The 27,092-nt window shown below is 41.8% G+C and overlaps 2 long non-coding RNA genes across 4 annotated transcripts in view; one reads left to right on the top strand and one right to left on the bottom strand.

Moving 5' to 3' along the window:
- Window positions 1-1,662: 1,662 nt before the first annotated feature.
- LOC111266335 (uncharacterized) lies at window positions 1,663-15,646 on the top strand. 3 transcript variants are annotated; one of them, XR_002684032.2, is made up of 4 exons: window positions 1,663-2,075; window positions 2,194-2,240; window positions 4,543-4,827; window positions 14,448-15,646. It is a non-coding gene; the product is annotated as an uncharacterized LOC111266335 (long non-coding RNA). The 3 variants fall into 3 exon arrangements; XR_002684033.2 differs by lacking the exon at window positions 14,448-15,646 and adding an exon at window positions 6,694-7,496; XR_015313391.1 differs by lacking the exon at window positions 14,448-15,646 and having other exon boundaries at window positions 4,543-5,965.
- Window positions 15,647-21,557: 5,911 nt separating this feature from the next.
- LOC111266336 (uncharacterized) overlaps window positions 21,558-27,092 on the bottom strand; it is a 10,540-nt gene continuing 5,005 nt past the window's right edge. The window contains exon 2 of the long non-coding RNA XR_002684034.2: window positions 21,558-21,990. This is a non-coding gene — a long non-coding RNA (uncharacterized LOC111266336). The remainder of the gene's footprint in view (window positions 21,991-27,092) is intronic.

Consider the following 27,092-nt stretch of genomic DNA (forward strand, 5'->3'; position numbering starts at 1 on the left):
TAGAACGACTCATAAAAATCAGCTTTAATGAACGGACGGGCGGGCGGGCTCAAGCACTTAATTCTAAAGAAAATAATGTGTTGCACTTTAGTTACAGCCGCTATCGCTGACACTGCTGCTCTATTATACATAGAATTAATTTATCAATTATTTTAACAATAATCGTAGCAGCCGAAAAACGCATAAGGGTTCAAAAGTTACACAAGTCGACACGCTCTCCGTTTCGATTTGGCATGCCCAATTCAACGTGGCATCTTTGATGGACACAACAGTGTCGACGGCTTCATGTTTGTGCGTTGACACGATTTGGCCCTCTTGTTATTGCCGTCAGCATTCGTTCGCATTTACGTTTTTTTTTTTTTTTTTCTGATACCGTTCTTCCCAGACTTCCACGCCGCCTGCGGCGAAAGTTAGCCCCAGCAACGGATTTATCAAATGCCCCAAGTAAACTGTTGTAAGTGGTGATGCGCAACAAGTACCTATGTTGTCATTAGTTCCAAGAGCAAGCAGCCTATACTACTCGCTTATTCGATGTGTAGAAATCTTTCAGGGAATGGCTGCAAAGTCATTAAGACATCACTGTCACTGTTATATTGAAACTAGGAAAAGAAAGCACTTCTGCTTTCGGAACTAACGGACACAGGCCAGCGAGGCCATGCTTGATTGTTAAGCAATTCAAGAGTCACTCTTAGGGTCACGCAACAGCCGCTCGCTTAATATCAAATAGGAAAAGATAGTTAAGTACGTACGCGGCTATTCTGTTCAATTGTATACCAAATAGAAACTCGACTAGAACGACAGACGTTCTGCGTGGTCGGTTAATATGTCTTATGGGCAAAAAGCATTGAAGTAAATGTGTCAAGTATTTTTATCGGCATTGTGTTGCCTGTGTCGCGCATTTAGATATTCCTAAGATTCACTTCTTTACGTACTCACGTTATTCAGTAAGTGTTTTTGCAAGCTTGTCTAAAAAGGCAGTTATGTCCAACTGGCAGATTGACAGTGCCCATTCCAATTCTGTCCCATGACAACCTGATGCGTAACAGGAACAAGATCCTGGAGTGCGTATTGGTTTTTAATAAAACGTATAAATACAAAAGAGATCTATTACGCTGAGCGTCAGTTGGCCGGCATTTTATTGAGATTGAGACGTGATGATCTTCAGTGTTAAATTATTAGTAATGAGAAATATCGTTTGATTCAAGCCTCGTGCTAGGACCTACCCATCATATGCACCATGACGCTTCGTTGAGCAGCCGCCTGGAGCAGCACCTAACGGCAGTATCAGAGGTAGCACACGAAATATTATTTACTTAGAATAACTACGTTATTACCTTACGATTTGATGGCCTGCAAACGCTATCTGCCTTAGTTATTCGTATCGACACCAAGCCGCGTAATAGATACAAAACAATCACGCTACGTATACAGAGATCCTTGAAACGCCAGCCGGGTGCATAGAATAAGACAGGCTTAATAAAACGGCAATAGGTAAGCTACGTTAACTTTTTCTCAGCTTATCAATAAAGTATAACCTGGCTTGTTACAAAAGAAACAGTTTGAATATTCACTGAATTGTGAAACGCGCATGGATCAACTCCACCAGCGATGACTATATGATTCCAGCTATATGGCTCAATCAAGAAAACGAGGCATGGACACGTTCTCAAAAAAGAACCATATGGCAATAGTAAGAAGTTGAAAGCCCACATGTATCGGCTATGAGTCATTTATGCCCCATAAAGCTCTTTGTAACACATTTCTTGAGTAATCGAGAGGCAAGCATAGAAAGCGACACAACCATAGAAACACTGCTAGCAGTGTGACGTCTCTCGTGTTGCCAAGCGCTTACGAGACTCAGGTTGGGGCAACTCAGAGAAAGATCAATTCACTTAGTAACCATATTCGGAGCTTATGAACAATCTGTGGGTGTCATCATCAGCCTCGACGTGTCAGTACAGACTTTTCCTATTTGTGCGGCCACAGGTAGCCAGTAGATGGGCAGCTTTCGAAGCGTCATTGCCGCCATAGTCCGCTGCGGAAAGACTTTTAGGAGAGATAGACTATCCGAACCTGTACGTAGAAAATCTGTATAGATCCTTTCATTTATCATAGCCAGGTGAAAACCTATGTTCACTATTATCGTGTCTCTAACTCTGTGATACAGATGACTAATGTGACTGTTGTTGGCAGGTGGACGTGAATCGCTTCCAACAGGGTTGTTGCCGTCGGTTACAAATGTAAGACATCTTCTGACCAAGATGCCATAACATCCTTAGAACCAGTCATAGCAGGACATAGCACAGCAAAAAAGGTACATCACTCCGACAAAAAAAAAAATAAGCAATCAACGGCTGTGAACTTACTTATGCACGTGCAGGTACGTACAAACGATACGTAATAATGTAATACGTGGTTTCTCAGCTGTGGCGCAGCGAAGAATAGCACTCCCATGCCATGCTGACCGTAGTCGAGGCGTGTGAAATTGATTTCCGCTGTTCGGCTCACTCTGCCTGACCAAGAATGAGATCACAGGAGTGAATACATATTGTATATAACGCGAAGACAAACATTCAATGCTTCGACAAAGCATCTTAATTTTGTTTCGAAAATTTTGACAACATTTGCGCTTGGCCATATTAAACACTGGCTTTGGCTTGTCGTATTAGATTGCTTCCGCCATAGAGCCAATGCCCGAGCGATCCGCAAACGACCAAGATGGTTTGACCCAGAAATAACTCCTGCGGACACTCTTTATCTTCGCGCCGGCTCGGTGTGGGTCAGAGGTGAGCCAATATCCGCCGGAGCCTAAAGACATGTTTCGCCAAGATCCAATCAGGCGTCACCGTCGTCCTACGTTGCCAACACACATCCAATGCAAATCCTGAACAGAAATGTACAGAAATGCAACATCTGATTACCCGCAGCCATTTTCACGCATCTAACTATATACCCACATTGAAATTCGCTTTTATAAACATCCATCCTAATTAGGTACTATCGTAAAAATTGTTGCTGGCCTCTTATAGACGTTCGTTTATTCCTAGCCAAATGCTCCACTTTTAAAATCATCAGCCACCACTATCGCTAAACTGAGATTTATCATTTATTTACCGTTATTTGGGTTTAATCTGTCTGCACTGAACATGTGACATTTGACATGATTTCCTTTATCCAGTTGCCCCACAACATAGGCGTTATTACAAAGATCTGAACCTTTAAACCGCGTTGATCCCTGAAAGGAGCCATAACTGTCTATCGTCCGCCGTCGGCTAGTTGCAGACAACGGTAAAATATAACTTCTATCTGACGCAGTTACTAGACGATAATAAATACAAGAAAATTTTTCAGGGTACCACAGTTGGTGTCACACTAGCAATCAAGCTCAATCGAGATATGGCGATAGATAAATGTTACTTATTATATTTTACATGACAAATTCGCTCGGTCACGTAAAATAGGATGTTTCTTTTCAAAAAGGAAACGCTTTACGGATTTATGTAATATGGATATAGGTGCAAATGATAACAACAGCGTTCATATTGACGAGTAGTGATCCGAATCAGCGATGGCGCCTAAAGTGAAAGCGAAAAAACAAAGTTAAAAATCAAAGCTTTACTAAAGCAACATACTAACAAAACTAAGCGCATAGCAATAGTATCTTTTTTTCAATGAATGTGTCCGTTTTACCTGCTTCTGTTTATGTTGTACCCTGCAACTCCCGACGCAGTCTCTGTCCTGCACCGTACAACAGACCATTTCAACGACCTGTGCTCGCTGTTTGCACGCATACCAAAATTTCGTTCTAACACGACTTTCACATTTGATATTCCCGTACCCACACATCAGTTTTGGCGTTTGAACATCTTGTATCGACACTTCTCCGTGAGCCTATTGGAGCACTGAAAGCTAGTTATTTATGTAAATCCTAGTCCCCTCTCTCTTCGCCCCCGTAATGGTTCCGCTATAACTTATATACTGTAGTAATAAGCACACGAAATGGGCCAGGTTCAAAGGCGGGGTAGGCAGACTTTGATCCACGCCACAGGCCAGCCATCCGGAGCAGTGCTTAACCGTAGCATCAGACGTCAACGTTTTAGATGGTTACTTACTTATCTTTCCCTTTAGATTTGTGTCGATCTTCTGACAACGTCTTGATGAGGCACGTTGATGCAATCAGCTGGGCCAACTTATCTTAGAAGCGGCCCGAGCACGTAGCTCAACGAAGAAAGAAGCTGATTCTTGAACAGCGTTAATGCAAGGAACGATTCCTTCAAAACACATCTGGTCTAGGAAGAAGCCGCTTGCCCCTATGCGTACCTCCTCCGCCGCTCATCCCACCAAATCGAAACACATTAAATATATTCCGATACGGCTGGCATCATATCATAGAATAATGACATAGAAATAGTTGTTGTAACAATTGCACCAGTCATGTCAGCAGTAGGGCAATGCAAATAGGTGTTCGTTGAATTAATTGGTCACCTGTAACATTGAGGCACACTATTTATATAAATGTTATTATTCTCTGCTTGTGGCCAGATGTGACGGGGCCTGTGCTGACCACGACTGACGATGCCACCAGTGCCTCTAGGGCTCGATGCGACGCGTAACTAGGCGCATTGCTAAGTAGCTTTAACTACAGTGATGCGGCTTGTGCCTTCTTTGAACTCCTCCGCGCGATACGGACAGGCAGAGTTCCTGCCAGCTCAGAGGAGCAACGCTAGTTGGCACTGAGCCTTGCCCACCGCGAATAAAGGATTCAATCGGGATGCGGTTGAGTTTCGAAACGCAGCAAGAAAACTCGTTAATAGCTTACGTCCGAAGGTAAGAAACCGGAAATTTGCGTACGGTATCATGGACATGTCAATGACAAATAAACGGATCCATGTTTAATATGGTGCACTAGCATTTAAAGCAGTCGACAATAATTGGATTGTTTATTACATAACTGGCGTTATGTAATAAAGCCGGCTTTAGAACGTATGCGTTCCTGGACTATTTATAAATAAAAAAATCGTGCCTTAGGGTAATCGGAGGTTGTCGAGCAGTGTTCTTAATGGTTCAACTATCAATTGATCTAAACCATTAACAGGCCGTGACCATTGCAACGGTTTTTGTTGACACGAGGTAGAAGAAACAGGACCATGCAGTAAAACTGAATGGCTCACAAATGCAAACACCTTTAGTCAATTCTTTACCGGTCCTTAGCTCCGTACCGAGCTTAGTTGAGAAATCCTCCCGAACCGTTTTGGATAAAACTTAAATTCTGCTGAGTCTAAAATTGAATTATATTCAACGTATTACTACCTAGATACTCCTGTTACCATCAGTATAATCGTACTACCATTATATGATGCCGGCTATAGCTTCCGAAGGTTTACTGCAATAATTCTAAACGTTCTAAAAGTAACAGAAGATATTTAAACGTCGCTTAAATGATTTTCGCTACGCAAGGCGAAATTATGCCATTTTACTATGAGAAGCTCATTTGGGCTATTCTTTTCACAGTAATCGTACGTATTTCTACTATTTCGATCTTCAACGAGGCATATATTGATAATAGTCTCTTGAAGATAACTGCCATCGACAGTCTAATAAAAGCGCTCTATTACCCTCAAAATACTAGCGGTTTTTTTCGATCGAAGTCGCTGATAGTGCGCAGTGAAGAAGCTAGGATTTTGAAATAAATCAATCATAGGACATAGTCCTGCGAGCCGAATGCTATTATCTCTCATTATTTACATTTAGGTCAATTGGAGGAAACGCTATGGGGTGTTTAATTGACATCAGTGTACTTTTCCCTGTACGCGTAATTACTTAGCTTTCGATGAAATCGAGCTGACCTTAAGCATCAGCGAATTCCGTCTCAAAAATCTAAACTCCCTGAAAAAACGCGGCCTATCAATATGTAGATCAATAGGTAAAAGATGGGTCGCACTCATTCAGCTTGGCTTTCTAGTAGATCTTTAGATTGATCCTGTTTGCTGTTTATTTCCAATGAAATGGGCACCCCAGTTGCTTATTTTCGTCCTCTACATTGTTCAAAGCTCGCTTAACGGGGAAGTATTTGAGACTTGCTAGGCGCCTATAGGATTCTGTGATCATCTAGCTGGAAACCATACTAGTTTTGAGGCTACTTTTATCGCTTGCCATATTTCTACACGAAAAAAACATCAAGAACCGCTTCACATCTACAAACATTGACGTTTTTATGGATTTTAATGAATCTTCGACTATTTGAGGGTCAAAGCAATTAAGGTGCCACCAGCGGCTCAATACCCCACCACACATTGGAATGGATTTTTTTTATTTCGGAAAAGTACTTATAATAGTAATTAAGAGTCGAATAACATTAGTGTAAAATTTCTTATAACCAATCAGACGAAAATACTAGCACCGAAATGTACACTATCGCTGTTGGTTACCTGCTAATGATTCATTCATCGGGTCATTGTTGCTACGATCACGTTAACGATGCTGGTGTTGTTGGGGGGTTGAGGAGGTTGTTCGATCAGTTTTTGTATGCACACAAGGCCTGGCGAAGTCTTAAGGTGGCCATTTTTTCATAGTTTTAAGTGGTTGATCAGATAAATCATAGATCACCCAAAATAAACCTTCATAGAGAACATAATTTATTGTTATTTATGATGCCTTACCTATTTGTTTTTAATTACCGGTCTACGCTGCCAGCTGGACGTGACGGTAGCGCCTGTCCTTTCGAACGTATGGAACTACTCGATCACCACATAACTAATAGATATAATATACGAAAAAGATGCGATGATCTATGCGGGCACGGTATTCTAGTGTGAGGAGCCTTGTAACGATGAGACCGCTATTCTCTTCAAACAACACATCAATACTCTATAAACAACCGGGTGGAATCAACGGGTTTAATTTAAAGATCTGTACTAGGTGGCATTTAACGTTCTTATTCCGTATATTCAGATACGTTAGCCTGAGAACTCAATGGCTTCTTATATCTGATGCCTTGCTCGACGATGAATGATTGACTCAATTGGCTTTGTAAATTCCGTTGAACTTCACTGTCTTACATTACAATATGTTAACATAATAAATACGACTACTTATCAGTAGCTGGTAGTAAATGGCCATCGTCAGGTTATTTTAATTATTCTTACTATTATAGTGGACGATACATGTATAATACAAGTCAATGCCTTTTCTATCTGATGAGCATACGTGTGGAGTCTCCTTTCGACCTTATCTTATGTTCAGAGAATGCTACTGTTGGAACAGGCTGTTCGATATTGATTTCGGAGTGAGTATATCACTTTCCGCCTACCACTAGTCGACGGTAGACCCAAAACATGCTAGGCGGAATTTTTACTGCCGTCTAGCCAGTGACGTATAGTAAAGCAGTACTGCAGCCGGTCTTTATACACAAACCCCAGGGTACGATAGGCCAGCGATCGGACTATTTCGAACACCGACACACTCGCCAACAGTTGCGTGAGTCCTGATTTTCGACCGATTCCTTTCGTCGTACATTGAACTCGAACGGATACAGAGTTATTTTCAACCCATGCTAGAAACAATTACAAGATACTAGTAAATGTGGCCTGAGTTAGCGGGAAACAGTGGACAACTAAGGGCAGCGTGTTGTACTAACTGCTATTAAGTATTGCATTGTTTCTCCACGGAAATCTACTCGGTGTCGCACATGTTGCAGAGGCTGCAATCGTTGTATGTCTCTGCTTTCATCGCGGAGACAACGCTCAACATAGACTAGATAATAACGGCCAGGGCAAATGGTCGATCGCACATCGCCGTCTCATAATATCAATGACAGCGTAGCTGTATTGACTCAGTGTCCTATGTGGCTGGCCTGTCGACTGAATGTTGCTCGCATGCAGGCTATTTGCCGTTGCAGTAGGCTCAGGCCGTCAGCAGGACCAGCGACGGCGATGTTACGTATTGAATAAATATAGCACCCATCAACCCGTTGACTATGAACTAATAAGTTTTTGCCTTTCTCTTTTATTTTTCGTATTGCGTACGTGCAACGTCTCACGTCATTCGATGGTTACGTCGAGTTGCTGCGACGTTCACTTCGCTGGTTTTTTCACAGAGCGGCATAAAAAGTCAGTTAGTCAGGCCGTCAGACGGATACATCACGTTTATCTTCCTGGCTGTCTAGTTTCTGCTAGCTAATCTAGCTTAAACAAACGATTTGACACCAAGGTTTCGGATGAACACATTTCCACCGCCATTCCCGCGTGGGATTACATTATTACGCGGCAGCATCGACCTTAACGCGAAGCGCCAACTATCTGTAACGAGGTAAAAGGGCCTTTACCGCTGCAGTAATCACAATGCTGAGGTGCCGAAATTGCGGCTGCCGATAGGACAATAAAAGTGGTACGACTCCAATTCTATGGTTCGCCTCTGACTTCTACTGCTGTAAGCCAATAGTAGTTTGTTTTAGCTTTACTTTACATATAAAAAGAAGAACTGCTTAGTAAACTTGGTGATGTTTGAAAGACTTTTCGATATTAGTAATGGCTGGAATGGCGCCAGCAGTCGCTAATCTTCTCGCATTGAGGATTGGGTAGGCTTTTTCTTTTTGCCAGTTCCTTTGAACTCGATGATCGACTACTACGGACAGATTGTATTGGTTACAGGTGTAATTATAGAGCGATCAACGTATTATAGTTTCACAAACTTTTTTGGATTGATGGATGGATGGATAGATGCAGCCAATAATCGCTAAGGACGACTGATATGTGATCAAATATTGCTTACGGTTTTCTCTCGAGATTCTGAAGTCCCTTCAAAGACTAGAGCCGCTAATAGATATTAGAAAGAGATGACAATTGACAAAAACTTACAAAAAAAAACCTACCTACTTGACAAATAATAAAATTATAAACGAATTTTCGGCATCGAGCCTGACACAATGAGGTTCGACAATCGACAAGAGTCGAAATATTCAAAAATTCATAACCTCAAGTTAAGTTGTATCCAAAACGCTGTTACTATGCTTGTCTCTGTCGGATGAAGTTGATTCATTAGATGTTTTCTAACTTTTTTTTATCGATACCTTACATGTAGGGCTGGCCTCCATGAAAATCTGGGGTGGGGTATCTATCCTAGTGATGACAGCATCGAATATTTATCATCTAGATTTGCTTCCGAAATATCCCGCTCCGTATTATAACTCAAATATATATATATATATATATATATATATATATATATATATATATATAGGTGAAAGAAAAAGAGCAAGTCTTGTTGGTATCTAGTTGTTAGGAGCCCTCCTGCCATGAAAAATTATGTACCACAAGTAACTCTCTTGAGCCAGCTGTTAAAGACAGCGTCATCGCTATCGCTGTTTAGGTTTTTGACCAGTGAGCCTCACACGGCTGATACATAGAATTGCTTGCAGCTGCCATTGCTTTGGTTGTGGGTAGTTCTACTTCGTTGTTAATAGTCTGGTTCATTGACACACAAATGAATGAAATGAAGACCTCCCGCCTTCACTACGTTTATACTCACTCGTTCTCCAGTCAGAAAAGCAAGATGCGGGCCACAAACAGTCGGCAGTCCATTCGCCGTTGCTGACTACAAAAACAGCAGTGACTCCTTGCTAAGTACTACCTTTAAAACTACAGGTCCAAATAGGAAGGCTTGCGGCATGGCCATTCTGGACCGTCGGCCACTCCTTACTCTGGCAGTGTCCTGTATTTTGCTGTGCCTGTTTGCATATCAGTAGGCAGCTATGGCATCTTTTTTCGCTACGCCGTGTCACAATAGCTGTATATCCAGTTGAGCGCACTTTCATATTATTACTAACGATGACCCCCTGTGGCGACCGTTGGCTTCCACGAAGTACCAGGGCTTATCTCATAAACGATGACTCATGACTACTTCAATTACCGTAAGTTTTGGGGGTGCGAGAAAGGAAGATATGTCGAAAATGTATATTCGCAAACTACTTGCGTTGCGTACGCCACACGCTGGTAACAAATTACTAACGAGTTATGTCTTGCTAGCTGGAAGCGGAGTTCAGAGGCTGCGAGACTGCGAACCATGAAGTTCCATGCAAACAAGATATCAGATCTTTTCTGCTGTCTCTTCTAAGATTCCGCTATATTTATTAAGTTGCCCCCCCCGATGCCAGGTGGTACCACGAGGCGTCCATCGCTACATACGATATTGGAAGTAACGTCCTTGCCATAGGTCACCTAAAGCTCCAGTTCGCCGTTTCCTATTTTCAGCCAAGATTCACGCGTAAAATTCAGAATTTCCAGGTCGTCGCAACTGCGGTATTTAGGCGATTACTCAACAAAACACTATCTACCTATAACATTACGTTAATCAAGATCAACATGTTTTGCTGTGGTTGAGAATTATTACGGACTCTTTCTAAGGTTTACTATGCTACTAGTTGTGAACGAACGGGCAGGGATGTGCGTTATTTCTAAAAAAACGTATTATCGCTCTCGTCTTATGTACGTCTGCCACATCATGTTCGATAAATGTGTTTATTATAATAAATGTACCTATTACGCGCACATACTAAAAAAGCTTATAGTGTTATGCCATATGTATTACAATCACCATTGCTTTACATCTCAAAGATGAGAAAAATTATAATTTGTTAAAAATTCAGTGATCTTGCGTGCGCGTGCTTCCGGAAATAGCAATAATTTATAAAAGGGTTGGATATGACAACAAATATGACGCTTCCAATTTTCAGTGACCACACCGTCATTATGTTTTGCCCCCCGATTTGCGGTATTGTTTTTACTTGCTGCTGTTCGTAACAATTGAACCATGCGCATGACTCTGACTCTCATCAAGGAAAATCGGCGATTTTTACCATAGGTTGGTTGCGTTTGTTAGTGTTGGACGTTACTGAGCTGCCGTCAAATGGGTTAGCGTCCGCCCTCATCGTCGAACTCCTGTGCCGTAATTTTTCTTGCGTCAGCGATGTCAAACAGAGATATAGATATATTAGAAAAAAATGTCTCGCTCTGGCTCTATAGCATGATTGAAGACCAGCCTAAGGGCCTAGTCTAACACTCACGAAAAACATATCGCCAGGACAAAGTTTTTCATCCTATACGTATGCACGAATTCAGTTAAGCTTGAACATGTTACTATTCCATGATGCAAGATTTAGATATGGTACAAGTGGAGTAGAAAGAAGTTAATTCAACGATGTTTCGAGCGACGTAATCACCTTCACTTCAAGCAATGCTGAGTCCCGCGTTTTGTGATTGGAAATAATTTCAGAAAAATTAGAAAAACCCGGCCAAAAAAGTAGTACGTCATCCGCAGACAGTATTGCGCAGACGGGATTTGATTATATCACTATCGTAAACCTCGTGCCAGATAGATAATCATATCAGGCGACACATCTTGATGTTAGTGACAAAAACGCCTCCATGTATAACGACTTACTGAGGCAATGTTTGCCAAATTGCATGTTGCAGAATCTTATCAACATCATTGATAAGGCGATAGTGGGCAGCTTGACACGTCAATGCTCGCTTATTGAACACACCAGATTTCCATATAAAAATTAGGTGCTTGTCATCACAAGTAAAAAGCAGCAATATGTACGAACACCTACGTACTGTGCATCTGCCAGAAAATTCCCATAACTAGAAAATACTAGATCGTCTTTCTGTAGGTGCAGAGACCCGTTGTCATAGTCGCGAAGGAAGATCTAGAGCATGTCGACTCTGCCGCAAACAGAGTTCAACCGGAATAGAAACAACAAGAATGATAAGAGAAAAATTAGCTGTGCTATATGCCTCCGCTATCCGTTATGATATATAGGCGATAAATCGTCATTTAGCTGCGATTTCTGTTGCGGTTATTTGTACGTTTAGTTAGTGGTTGTAAATGTTCGTTATCTACAAGTAGACAAGGTTTTTACTAACTGCTTTCTTCGTTGTTCATTATCTCAGCTGTTATTGCTTTTCTGACGCGTGGTCTGAGTAATATGCGTCGTCGACACCGGCAGTCAAAGTCCAATTACATTGAAGCTCTCCACTGAAGACAACGATCGTAAATAGCTAGTCAGCCAGCCAGCCAGCCAGATAGGCAGCCAGTAAGCCAGCCATGTGTACCACGCAAGCAAATGCTGTGCATGTACTTTGTGATCGCCATCTTTCAGTGACAGGCTTCTCGCTGTTTTTTTTCCAGCTCTCCGTGTAGTTGCATCGCCATAGCAGTAGTAATAACAATGATGCTACAGTCGTCGTCAGCTCGTGATAAAGATGAAAATAGATTCGTCCATGGCTTCCACGACGATAACAAAATTGTTCTGCCTATGTACCACCTAGAACACGCGACGCGATGAAATCGGTAGTGCTTGCGACCGACTAGTTCTATCATATAGAATGGCAAACGTCGAAGTAAGGTTAGCGACAATGGAGTCTTGCCATTGCAGGCTGCTTCTACAACGTCGCTGTTGCTGTTGTTGTTACCGGCGGGTGCCGATCGTTTCATCCGTCCAGAACTTTACCGCTCCGGTTGTTTACGGTGTCGAACCGAAACCGGCCCGGCGACGGTCCCATGGAACGCAGCGCAAAGGAGAAACAAGGATAAGATGTCCTCGGCTTTGCAAACTGGGTCGACCTGAAACGCACACGGGCGTCGCTTCCGTAACTATACATACGGTGCCTCCATCGTGCCAAATATCACGGGGCAACCAGCGATCATCGACGACAAAGCTCAGACATTGTGTGATATGATCAACAGCCACAGCGGCAGTAACAATGACATTCAGAAGGATGACTGTGTCATCCAGCATCCATTGCGGTTCGCTATTGGCAAAGCAGTTTTGGCAATCAACTTTGTGAAATCTTCGACTGGCCTTAGCGCATAACTCGTTGTACATTCGTTTGTTAATGATAAGACCCTTCAGTTTGGAAGTATATAGTTTGTATTACCGAAGTACTGTAGATAACGTCCCCGTATTATAACACAATAGATGTTTATTTACGACGATTATGCTTTTACCTCCTAAAAGCAGTAAAGTACGTGAAAATTAAGGATATACACGAAATAAAGGGAATGTACCTTGAAAGAAACTCTTTCTGTATATTAACAAAATTTCGCCCCTAACCAACCACGTCCACGCGCGTGTACATGTAAAATCCGAACAGCCAACTAACAAAGGATGCCTTTTGTGGTACTTTGTTTTCCGATCGTCATTCTCCTCCAGGAACAGACAATTGGCCCTTAAAGAACACTTCAACATTACCTTTTGCCATAGACTTTCTCTATGGCCTGAGAGCCCAATACCTGCTATATCCATTTCTGTGTTTGATTGCTAAGCTTCTACCCTGGCAGGCTTTCAAGGCGATGCTAAACAGTGCAAAGCTGTTACAGGTAGCACAGCTGCAGAAAAGACATGGTTTGGCTTGATCAGGTAATAATCACCCCCCTAACCTTACGGCTGCGTAAACTTACACGTAGTCATGGAGTACGTATACATCATTTACAAAACCTGAAAAAGGTACTTCCCTTTATGTCTTCTTCTTAGGCCACATTTCCAAAAAAATCAACAAGTTCAACATGATCATTATTAATATTGCTGCGTTTTTCAACAAGAACAGAAGTAAGAAGCTTCGACACTTCAGCTGTTCTGTGATATCACCGTCAAAACTATATATATATATATACAGGTGTGCGCAATGACTGAATGATGTCATTGCTGTGGGCGTCACAAAATCGACAACGGCGCGAACGTCGTAGTGAATTCGATTTCGGTGGCTAAGAACTATAGCAACAATTCGTAAACACGTCAAGACCCCACCGAAAAGCACTCCGACCAAACTTATCGCCTGATGAGAGGGGGCTGCCATCCAGGTGGTCGGTAGCCACCGGTGGCCAGGAGTTGAATATTCGTAATGGCATTGGAGGGCTAGCTTTATCCCGAAACCCCAGGAGCGACATAGTACCAGAACGAATGCACAGGGACCAAATAGGCGATCCTACGAATAAAAAAGCTGCTTTCGTAACCATTCCTCTCAGCTTATTTTTTTCGTCCTACACTAGGCATTGTATTGCATACAGCTGTCATTGTGGGAGTGACGGCCGTGGATTTTATTTTTTCCTGGTGGCCAGCTTTTAAGTCTTTTCTTTAGTCATTGGTTTTTATTGCCGTATTTCTGACAGCTGGCAAAGTTACTCACCATTCTAGTTTCCTACTGAGATGAAAAATAAGAAATATTCCCCTGTCCAATAGCCGATCTTGTCGAGTCAGTTTTTTGTTCTAATGGCTACCGTGAAAATATGGAAATCCTACTGAATTTCTTTGTCAAATGCCTGTGTACAAATGTTGGCTGATTTTTTTTCCTACTGCTATTATTATTATTATTATTATCTGAAGAGTATTTTTCGTTTTCTCTCGCCCGTTTTAATCTCTTTTGGCGCTCCTTTTATTTAAATTTTTCTAGATGTGATCACAAACTCATTGGTGTTGATGATCATATGACTGCCTCATGGTATCATGATGACAACGGCGACGACTGCGTTTGCGTAGCCTATCGCGAATGACGAGACGACGTCAAAAATAATTTCTCCACTTTCTTTCCCATACTCAACTTCGCCCTGGCTGCCCAGAGGCATTAAAAGGCCGAGGAAAATCGCTTTCTTCCGGCTCGGCGGCGACGCGTCGTTGATGGCGACCATCCACCGACCAACCAATACTATGGCAAGTGAACCTCGCGCGCGCCGAAGAACCGTCACATACTGCCAACCGGAGCCGTAAGGGATCAGTCATCAACGTCAAAGAGGCAGATGCTACACCAACAGAACATCAGCGCTAGCCGGACTTCGGTCCATCAGTTCGCCCGCCAGTCCCTTCGTTAGTTCACACACATCAAAGTCGAGCCCTACGAGCATCACAACTCGCCGTCGTCTACGCTGTAGTCCGCCGGCAGCTCATCCGAAAACGAGACGAAATCCGGTAGAGGAACGCGCCCTGTTTATTTGGAACTTCGAGCCCGTCCGCCGAGGGTTCACCTAACGGGCGAAGGAACGCGACCAAAGAACTGAAGACACCAAAAGGGAAGACACGTACGTATTCACACAACTCTGCAGCCAAACAGGCCAACGTCACTGTGTACAACATCAACCACGTAGTAGCTATTGCTGCCAATGTTGTTAGTGTCTAATTCAGTTGCATCGAGGAACTGCACCATGAATAGGCCCGGCGTTAGCGAAAGCACATCATAGTCGCTCGTATCGCTGAAGAAGTCCGTCCATCTTTTCGTCGTGTTGATGTGACACTTGCCGCTGCTGCCACCGGTATTGAGATGGCATGCTCGTTGTGGGATGACTTCCTAACCCCTAAATGGTGGTAGGACGGTCCCGTGGTAACGCACGCTCGGACTGATGTACATACAATGTAATGCCGTTGTGTAAGCTAACCGCTCACTGACGTGCAATAATGCTATTGAAGTTATATAGAAAGCTATGCAGTCCACTTGTTCTCTGTGTCTATAGATGTTTTTAAAGAGCTTTCACTGGAAACGAACTGGTAGAAGTTACTAATCGAATGTTACTACTAACAAATTCGTAGACAATTCTGAATGGTTCGCACTGGGGGTTAATTAATCGTTTTATGTAAATAAATTTACCTGTAAACGCCTCGGTGGTGGACATTGTTATTTTTACGGCGACGCTTATTGATTACCCAGCGGTGATCAACTACATCATCACCACAGATGACAATCATGCGTATATACGCGTGGTCTTACTGCTTTGCCATTTATGTGAGCGTCGAGCGTAGAATTTGATCTATTTCACTATAGAGCAGACTACCCACTTGAAGCTTAAATAGATAAAGCCTGAATATTTACCATTGACTAAAGGATGGCATAGCCATGTTCTGGCACGAGGCCTATCCTATCGTATAGTTTATTATCATATGCTGAGCGAATCAGAAATTTACTTTTACGGCCTAAGTGAAATTTGAAAGGACAGGGCCAGGTGTTATTACGTTCATTAATATGGTAGTTTAGTCAGTAGAGGACAGAACTGTGTTACGTGCCAAAATGACTTACTTCCTTAAATGATAACTTACTTCCTAAAGGAGATTACTTGTAAGCTAGAGTCTGTAACTTTTACACATTCCGGTTTCCTGAAGCTGAATTTGCTGCGTGCTCATCGACAATATCGATACGACTTAGGTCTTCTGGTCTATCCCCTACTATCAGCTCAATGAATATCATATTTGCCCGCTAACCCTAGGGACACGTCACGATCTAGGTTTGAACCCGGCCATAGATAGACAGATCTCGTTTCGTCCTGGGAGTTAGCCAGCCATCTGGTCGAATGCCTCATGGTGATACCAAATATAAAATTCAAAACATAAAGCTTGTATGGCCTAAATGATCTTTCTTCAAAACATTTCCGCTCGAAGGGAATGAAGACAGCCTTTTCGCGCATTTTAGCAATTAAAATGTATTTAAGAAAATTAATAAAATTAATTAAAAACTTATAACATAACAAGTTAATACGTAATTAGGCAATTATAAATTGCCAAATTGATAGATAAATTTTATAATTTGTGTCCAACGATCCGATACAATAATGTAGGTCATGAGTTTTCGTAGAAGACAACGCAATCGGTGGGTAAATTCGTTATTGCAAATAAGCGATGATTTAGTAATTACTTATCACGTTCAGCTTTTGACCTAACACGCACAGTGTTTGTATTATGTGAAGGCCTCTCGCATGACGATGGCGCTTTCTGCATAGGCCCTTTGAATTTTGAAATTCCAATTTCAAACTTTTAAATTTCACTTGTCCCGGTTTCAACTTTAAAAAAAAAAATCTATAAATTTTTTGCGATATGATACGTTTCGTCTCGTTCGTAAGTTTTTCAGCGAAAAAAATTTTTTTGTACTTTATGTTGATAGCGTCAAACGCGCAGTCTCTGAAACCATGCCCAGCTTCCATGGGTGCTTTCATCATCCAAATCCACATTACATCCTAGCTACAGACAATAAAAGAGCATAACATAATTCGTCTTTATTGCAGACTTGCCCCTGGGAAGTCGATAATCTAAATACTAAAAGCCACCGTCTGACAGCGCATGTAGCTCGCACTATTGACAGTAGACTTCAGCGGTGTCTACATGTAGCATAGCATTGCCACATCACCAATACTATTAACATACGCAGACATTATCATCCTGGAGATAGATATAGTAGCTTAAATGGCTGCTATAACAATGACAACGAAAGGATCTTTGCGGCACGATCAACCTGCCTTCATCTGTTTCATTGCACCATTTACTCGTACAAGCCGAAGATGAGACAACCAGTCAGCTAGCCCCTAGGCAACGAGGCCAAACAACGGATCTTGCCACATCGTGATCTGCTTGCTTTTGTTGCCGCCAATCTCGCTGAGGCACGCACTTCAGATGACACAGTGTCTTACGTATACATCGATACGGACAGTAGGGACGAGATCGATCGCTACAAAGGTTTTCCGAAGCAAACCTGCGCCTCATTCATTCTTTGCTGAGATTTAATGCCCCCAGAGACTTAATCATAAGTCTCTGGGGGGCAACCGAGACATGATCAGGAGCGATAGCAACGATGGATACGTGTTAGGTTGTCGCGTGTGAAGTGGGGCCGTGCCGTGGAAATGGATAGGTATTGTAAATCCTTCGCAGGACGTCCCTGAGGTAAATACTTTGTCATTAGAGATCAAATCAAGAATGAACAATCACGTTACTATGCTTAATTTTTCCCGCACATTGCAACAAACCATTATAGAAATAGAGCTATGTATTATGAATCGGGAAATACAGAAAACATGAACGTATCAAACGAGGGGAGATCCTCTATTTCGACTGGCTTTGCGTTTCACGATATCGTTGGTCTTCAGTGTAAATAACGACAGACTCAGATCTGAGCTTTCAGATGTTTCGTAGTACTTACTACTCTTCACAATTATAATTTCGAACAGAACTAACTAAATGAGTAGACAAGCTATATCTTGTTTTAAATGTAATAATTGCGATAGAAAATTTATGCATCTGATTTCGATAGAAGGCGCTATTATCGGGGAAGTTGAAAATGAGAACAGTCAAAGCCATCGTTAAAAGCAACTATTGTAACTTTTACTTCATTTCAAAAATAGACAGGCCCTTTAAACTATGTATCCAGCACGAAAGTTAAGTTCGTGCCATTAAGCCCGGCTAGTAAGATAATGCTGATATCGAACGCGAAAAAAAAACAAATCTTTTACATATCACGAGATAACGGGACGTTTGCTGTAACGGAAAAGCGTCACTATGACGTAACATAAATAATCCATTTAGATGCATATGTTGGGAACTGTCTCAGTTTTGTAGCAACTGCGGGAGTCGTAGTTCGTGCAGACCGTCGATGAACAATAAAGTTGGCCTGCCAGATAATTGATCACTATTTTGTTACTCATACAATCATATGCTCTTTGACACTTCCTGCCTTACCGTTCAGTCGTTCCTGCGGGAAATAATTTGCCCTAAACCAGATGCTTGTAAGCTGGATCTAGCGTTAGAAAAAGAAGCAGTTCCCCAGGCTACATCCAGGCAAAATCGTCCGTGTTCTAGATTCGTCGTCTAAAAAAATAAAGATAAATTTTCAAAAGCAGCTTAACAAACGGTCACTCGCATGGGGCCCTAATGAATGCTCTGAGCCTTACGTTCAGCGCTGTCGTTGAACTCCAAAGTGGGTAGCTGAAATAAAAAAAAATTTACGCCCAGTATCAACCCTAGATCATGTCGTATTTTTAGGTTTAGTAGGCCAACTCGTTGTTACAGCGCTACCCTCGAGAGCAATTATGTGGGAGCTTTTGAAGCCTACTTTGTTCCTCGAACAATTTGCAAAACTCAAGAGGTTCCGTTAAAGAGATAGGTATCTAATCTTTTTTGTCTTTTTTTCATATTCTTTTAAATTGTATTAGTTACTCGCAGAGAAAAATGGGGCAATGAACCGGAATATTTCCAAGCTGATCCAGGTTCTGTGTTCGCGCCACAGCTGGTATTGAACAAATATGTACAAATATTGAATAAAAATGTACTATTTTTCATCAGATGAGAGCTAGCCTTATCGAACCTTAAATAACTAGATTAAAAAACAAAAAAGGTCGTCTCCTCAACGAATGTTGAACGCGTGATCGATTTTCATGTATCATCCTTGCTTCAAAAGTGATATGATTATTATGGTGTTACCTTCTCCATGGTGTTTCCATAACATGATACGTTCGAAATACGTGTGTGTGTGTGTGTATATGCGCCAATTATTCACAAAAATATTAGTGATTTCCGACATAAGAGTTTTCAGGGGAATATGTTTTATTGTTTGGAGAAATTTTTGAATTTGCAGGACATTTACTGGTTTACCAATTTTGCAGCGCCACATAGCGTTGAACTCATCTGTACTAGTCCTACAATGTAATGCTTATGTAAATATCTATTGCGATAGGAGCTGCAGATGGCGTCTCAATTTAACCTCGATGCTGGTTTTTTTTTTACTGCGACAAAGTATCGTCATGATGCCATATGGATCGCTTTGTTTTATCGCTGCGAACCATTTCATTCTTTCGTCGATAATGAGTGACTCATCGACGATGTTCGTGTCGGAAGCTTCGACATGTTCGCATGAAGCTTCATCCACTACGCCGACAACGACTGTTAAGTGTTGCACAGGTCGACCTCGGCTCAACTAAGCAGCGCATGGACGGAGCACGCTACTGACTCACGCATGAGCATCTCCGTAACAAAGGACGCTGTAGCGTGCGACTGCACGTATGTGCGATGCAGTGAAACAACCTGTAAACGAGATGGATCACGAGAAGCCACTGAGTGATAATAGTCACCGTGTCGGCGGCTCCGGCTCACGACGGCAATCTTTCGTCATCAATATTCCACTAATAGGCGATTCGACGCCATGGAATAAGCCATCCTAAAATAAACCAAGCTTATTCGGGCCCAGCCCAACTGAATTGTCGCGACAGATACGCGATAACCTATAGCAAGGCGACGATACACCTAAACCTTTTCACACCTTCGACGATACTGGACAGTAGTGGCAGTTACACAGAGCCAGCAGTCAGTCGGATAGGGGCGTCACCCGCCGAATGCGTTGCTAGCAGTAGTCGTCGGACATCCTCATTGATCTTCCGAAACGGTGCTCATCGAAATGCCGTTTATAGATGATTCTTCGAGCATTTCATCTGGAATGACGGGCCGGCGAACTCTGCCAGCGGGGCGCTCCATCGCATATTGGCTAATACATTGTGAAGCGACGCTGATTAGGAGCAAGGACGATGGCCCTTTTTTTTTTTTTATTGTTTGCCGATGGAGCCACTTTGCCGAATCGCCAATCGGAGATATGCTTTTAGTAGTTAGGGATGACTGTGGTTACTTTAGGTATCACTGATTAGGTTCGACAAGCATTTTTGTAAACGTACGTGTTTTTTTTTTCATTTAAAATTAGAATTATGGATTCTCCATGAGCCATCCCCGTCGAGCACATAACTGAACATGAATGTAGTCGTGTAGGATCAACTTAAACCAACTATTAAGTACGTAGGACACGCGCAATGGTTATAGCTGATAACTAATTTAAACGCCGTTTTCTTGGTACCGACGTCTACCGCAGACGATGCAGATTAACTTACATGCAGTATCTATGTTCTCGTTGCGTCTTCGTTTTGCTTTTGTCACACAATTCTCTAATACTGATAAAATGTCTGATTCCCTCTTCTCTCGCCTTCCGTCGTGCGTTTCCACATGCTATTTCCCGTAATAATGGCTATCATGAAACTGGAATTTTTGTGAAAGATATATCTTGCCAAACGAACTATTGTATATCGAAATATGAATAGAATTGTTCAAACTTCAATGATTCACGTTATAATCAATTGAAACAGCTACTGTTGAGCTACCATTTAACTACCATTGCTCGCTTCCCCTCAAGCGGAACAATCAACAAGTTGGCCCAACTCAGTGGACGCTTTCAGCTGCGCTCGAAGACAAACACGAGCGATATCGCTTGAAAAAAGCCCAAATCCGTAACTCTATAATAAATATTCGATTACGTATCGCACCTATGCGCTTATCTTATCAGCTTAGTTGTGACAACGTTACATTTATATAATAATTTTCCCTTGTTTGTAAAGTTTTCTTCTTTTACTTTTAACAGTGTGCTGTAAACAAGCCACTTATATTTTGGCATCAAAACACTACCTACGTGCTGCAACTGCGGTCAGGTGGCGCTCAGACCCGATTATATGCTAAAATAGAGCAGTCAAGAAAGAATATTGTGACACGATACGCTTATCCTAGATAATTTCTGTTATTTTACATGTCTATATGGGCTCGTGCAATAAAAACAAATTCAGATAAATTATTCTACGTCACGGCTCGAGAACGAATATGACGCAGATATCCTGAGCACGTGTAAAACGAAGAGGATCAGGACCTTATCGCCTACATGTGCACGAGGAAGCAATCATTTTCAGAAACCAAAATCGACAACTCATTCTAAAAACGACAGAAGTAAAACAAGAAACCATATGTTTTTCTTTATTCTATTCGAAATTTTCATACAAACAGGGCATGACGACGAAAGTCATCATGTCCTTCGCTCTGGCAATGTTCGCGGCCTCTGATACTGGACCATCTAAATTTCTTGAACACGTAAGCTTCAACTCTTGTGCTGAATCGCCGATAGCGATACACTCAGAGATGTACACTCCCCTATCTGCTGGTACGGAGCAAGCGATAAATTAATGTCTGTACAGGTAACATACAGTACAAAAGAAACGTCAGCTGATATCGAACAATATCGCCGTGGTGATTTGGCCAGTGAACGAGGCTCCATTCCGTCCAGACGTCACTGAATGCAAAAGTCTTCAATTATAAACGTAGGCGACCGATCTGGACCAATGATTCGACGATCAATTTAAGGTCTGAGAATGTTTGCTTGCTGAAAACTGACGTTGCGTAATTAAGTTAGTCATATAGTATATAAAAATATATTTGCATTTGTCTTCATTCGTACCCTCCTACCTATTTATTAGTTGTGATCTTCGTAGGACTTGGATCAAAATATTAGGACATTGTTTAATCAGATTTAATTCGATTTAGTAGTGTCATCTACTTCGTCTATTGCAAACGTCTTATTCACTTCATTTGATCTGTCGGAGCAGATCTTCATATAACTGTTTACCAAAATAATATTATTATTACGCAAGTTTTCTTCACGTGGTCAGCCGCGTAGTATAGTAGTGAAGCGTATAGTAATGAAGTGTTGAGATTTTACTTTTGCAGCAGAAATGAAGTTCACCGAGAGCGCACGTACGGTGGACGGTTAATAACGACTGCTTTAGGACGCGGGAAACAGACGTTCGAAGGGCCAGACCATATCATCCTAAACAAGTGAGCATGCAGCTGTTGCAGTGCGTTTGAGCGGACGCCTGCTTCGTTTAGCGTCTAAGTCCAACGAGGACGATGCCAATAGATACAGAAATCGAACGAGGTTGCTTCCGGCGGCATCTTGGAATCGTTGCTCACACCAAGAGAGTCACTGTCCGCATACAGACGTCCTCATCGGCTTCAAGCATTATTATTGCTATTATGATCATCAACGACCCGAAGCATCGCGAAAATTCGTTTAGAGGTGGATAGCGTCTTTCTTTTGTTCGATCCATATATATAATACAACGAGTCACAGTTGCCGGTAGGTAAGTCGACTATCGTAACCACCTTGTATCCTTACATGGATCAAACCACGCCACAGATATTATATAAGATCTGTATATGAAGTAAAAATCATTGTTGAACAAATTAATCTGTAACCAAAATATTTGTATTTATCAACGAACGATTATGCCGCATGCAGGTTGTGGTGTCGCTCGACTCGTGGGTCTATGGGACCTACCCCCCGCCGGTCTCCGGATGAGTGTCTCGGCTGACTCCCAATATAAACTGTGTCTACGTCCGGATTCGATCCTACATCATTACTTGTATTTAAATTCGGTAGGTCATCACGCAGACGGTTGTTGACGTCTGTTCACCTCTAAGTACCATAACGACGTCACATATATCACCAGTAGATATCAGAGTTCGAATAATATAACAACAAATGCAAAAGTAATAGAACGCGCCAGATAAACGAGATTAAGCTTCCGAAAGCAAAAGGGAAAGTCTCTCTGGGAAAGTTCGTTCAAAAACGTTCGACACAGGTTCCACCGCCTGATCCATAGACAGTTAAATATGATAGAAAATCTTGCATAGTCATTTAAAAGAACGTGACAGAAACCATGATGCTAACATCTGTTTACTTTTTTCGTTTCGTCAAAGAGTAGACAGGGACGGACGAATCGTGAGTGAGAATAGAGGTGCGGGCCTATGTCTATACCTACCTATTTACCTATATATATATATATATATATATAGTCCTTTTGCACACCACGTCGGCCATGCCGTTTATCCATAGTTTACTTTTGTCTGTGATCCCACGACGGATAATTTCGAGAAATTCATAAGAAACAAAAACGTAAACGGCTTTAGTTCAACGATGTAACAGTAACTAATCTGTGGTGATTTACCTTGATCATTCATATGATAGAAATTTTCTTCAGTAGCCCATTGGCTCAATGGATTTTGCTTCGCAAGCAAGACATCAATTCAGCTTTGAATAGATGAAAAGCTGATTGGTAAGATCGATAAAACGGCACCAATAGCTTCGTATAACAGTACGCTGACCATTACGATGAAGAAAGACGTACGTAGATCGTCAGATGGGACAATTCGATGTGATCTGATTAGTCCTCTAGCATTTTGAATTTGGTCAGTTTATATCACTGCCTTCTTGGGCTACTATCGAGTCTCTTGAATTTGTGGGCTTCAATTTCCTATACGTCAGTACTAGGTTTTATAGTTTCAGTAGGTAACACACAAGGTGTGGGCATTGTATAATGCTAAGCACGTATGTGACCTGGCATTATTATGGTGAAAGACAACGTCTTTCTTTGACCACGATTTCCAGTCTGTTTTTTCAACGACTTATTGCAACCCTAACAGTGGAAGCCCGGACGCCTCGTACGTAACTCGTGACACACACACACACACACGCACGGCTCATTTTCAATACCACCAGACATCAAAAGAATAGCATTATCTTCCTTGGCGTCAATCTGGGCTCTGTCGCAGATTGTGGCATACGATATTTTCTTTACATATTATTGTTGTATGTGATTTATTTTTTATATCAGCCGCTTTAGAAATCGCTCGATCTCGTTGCGAATATCGAGTTTTTTTTTCAGCAGCCAGCAAGCTTTTTTACAATGGTTGAAACGACTCTTGGCTGATGCTTACTTAGTTTTTTGGCGATCTTACATTTAATTACGTGTCAGTCTCGCGAACAATAATAACAGATAATTTCACCAACTTTTTTTCTCGTAATTGGCCGACAACTACGAGAAGCATCTGTCACAAATTTCCAGAATCAACTTTGGCCTGTTTGTTCCAGTAACGCGTGTTGGCTATAGGCAGAACAAGTTTTTCATGGGCCTGGGAAACATTATATCATAACAAAATTGCATTAATTTCACTCATTAAGGTCTGAATCTAGACATTTCAATAACATGTGTATGCATGTTAGCACATCTCCTACTGCCTAGTTTCAGCTTTGTGTGACACCAACACCGTCCCGACCCGATCCGATCTGACTCGCCGCAACTCATCTAGCTAAAAAACGGTCAATACTTTTTCGACACTGAAATATATACAGCGTACGACTGGGTATGCTGAATATTGCGTTATGTAATTCTATGGTTTTCGCCTGCCTGTTCGGCGGTATGAGTTGAAGTTTTGCTGTAACCCGTAACGAAAACGTGGCTCTAAGCGACATCTGAGCGCCCCCTTAAAGGATTGTTACACCTTGAATCGAGGTCGAGTAAGATTAGGGCGTCCGCTGCACCGAAAAAATGACACTGGCAGAAGCAGGCGTACGTGAATAATTTTGCAGGTTCTGCAGACATGTCACAACTTACCGCCGTTACAAGTTATCCTTTGACACTTTTGTCCGCGTAATGGCGTTGAAGCTATCATTGCCTATGGCAGATAATGCAATTGATCCATGTACGCGCGAGGTAACACTGTCAGACTGATAAGCGGGTTGCTGAAAGTGCTAAGCTTTTTCCATTGCTTCTTTGCCTCGGTATCATTCAACGGACAGATGCATAATTAAATGAACTTGTTTTCCGAGTGACTGGTTACTTTCTAAACTATTCTTTGCAGAATCTGTTAGCTTTGTTGCTAAAAACAACTATATCATAGAGCTGGCCTGATACTTCGAAGCTTATTTACAAAATAAACGAAATAGACCGTTATACCACAGGACGCTCTGAATTAAACTTTTTTTTTCATAACTTACTGACGGCTCAACGAAGCCTATCGCCGATCTGGTTCCGATTTTCGAGAGCATCCCTTATCGCTTTGGATCTTATATTTTGCCCTGTGTGTTTTTATTTATATGTATGAGCATTCCACTTGTGTATCATGCACTGTGTCAAGTGAGCATATTACTGTTTATCCCGCGAACCATGACAAGGATGTGTCGTGATAAACATTATATAAACGTAGTTATTTTTTTGCCTACTATTTACCCTTTTCGCATTTTCAAATATCCGGCCAGGTTTTTTGTTTTGAAATAAAGTTCAAGCCTCTGCTATCTAGAAGGGTCTCGAAGTCCACTAATGTATTGTTAAACTATGACGCATTGAAATGAAGCTAATATGGCGTTCCTATTCTGCATATCAACGAGAGTTGGGAATCTTTATACGCACAGTCTTTATTACACCGAAAAGCTCCGTGTTTCGAAATAATGAGCTCTGCATTTTTTTTTTTTAATGCAATTCGCGACCGGACATAATCGTGAATCGTTTATATATGCAATACTAGACAACCAATATCGACTTAAGCCGTCACCTTTTGACGACTTCAATTACATATATATATATATGTATTGCTAATGTTACTTATACACAATGCCCGAAACGGGGACGGGTTCAAGGGAAAAATTCGCAGACAATCTAGCGTAACACCTACATTTCTTTGCTACGACACCGACGAATCGGACAGGTGGTTACAGAGCATCGAAATTCGTGGACCACAAGAGCTCGACGCTTGATCTATAGGCGTTGCGAATTCGACTCGGCAGATCATATTGTCGAAACACAGAATAACTAACAGTTAAAATAAAGCCTAAAGAAACACCCAAAAACAAGAAAATAAACTCTAATCATTAATAACACGTCCTCCTGATATGGTACGACCAGTTTGGCTGACAATGGTTGTTCTTTCGGGGCAACGGACCTTCGGAGTTGGAGCAGATCAACGAAGGAAAAAGCGAATCGAGAACTTCTCTACTCCATGTCCGCCTATGGTTAATTGTAAATGGCTGAAGCAAGGCACGCTCTACGAACAAAAAGCACATTGACAATAATAAGTACAAAGTATAAAATAAAAGCAGGGAGAAACTCGGACAAAACAGGAGGCTTTTTGCCCAGCGTTCAATCGGGCGCGAACTCTTCGTACTTAACAGCCACTTCTATGACAGTCGCTAAACTGGAAACAACTTTTAAATAATATGTGTGGGTCACGTTGATTGATGATTACCGCAGTGTCTATAATAGATATACTGCATGCATGGGGACATGACTGGGGACGGTTTCCAGTTGAGTAGGTCATTGCGAAAGCGGATGACAAACAAAAATCATCCAAAAAAAGACAAGAACCATTGATTGGACTAAGTGATGTCAGCGAAACGTATCGTAAAGGAGCACAGAAGATGCCAAGCTTATAGCAAGAACGACAGCAGTATTGCGGTAATTGTTGATGATCATAGCCTAAATATATATTTACGACGCGCTACCTGCTCACCTAAGCACAGTCCCTTCACAACGCTGTTTAGAGACTCCAGATATGGCCAATATAGAATATAGTTGATTTCTTCCGAAAGTTCATCTTATCACCCGTTCCAAGTAGACACTATTTCATATATATATATATATATATATATATATATATA

This window comes from Varroa jacobsoni, unplaced genomic scaffold, assembly GCF_002532875.2.
Source record: "Varroa jacobsoni isolate VJ856 unplaced genomic scaffold, vjacob_1.0 scaffold_1072, whole genome shotgun sequence".
NCBI classification, from domain to species: Eukaryota; Metazoa; Arthropoda; class Arachnida; order Mesostigmata; family Varroidae; genus Varroa; species Varroa jacobsoni.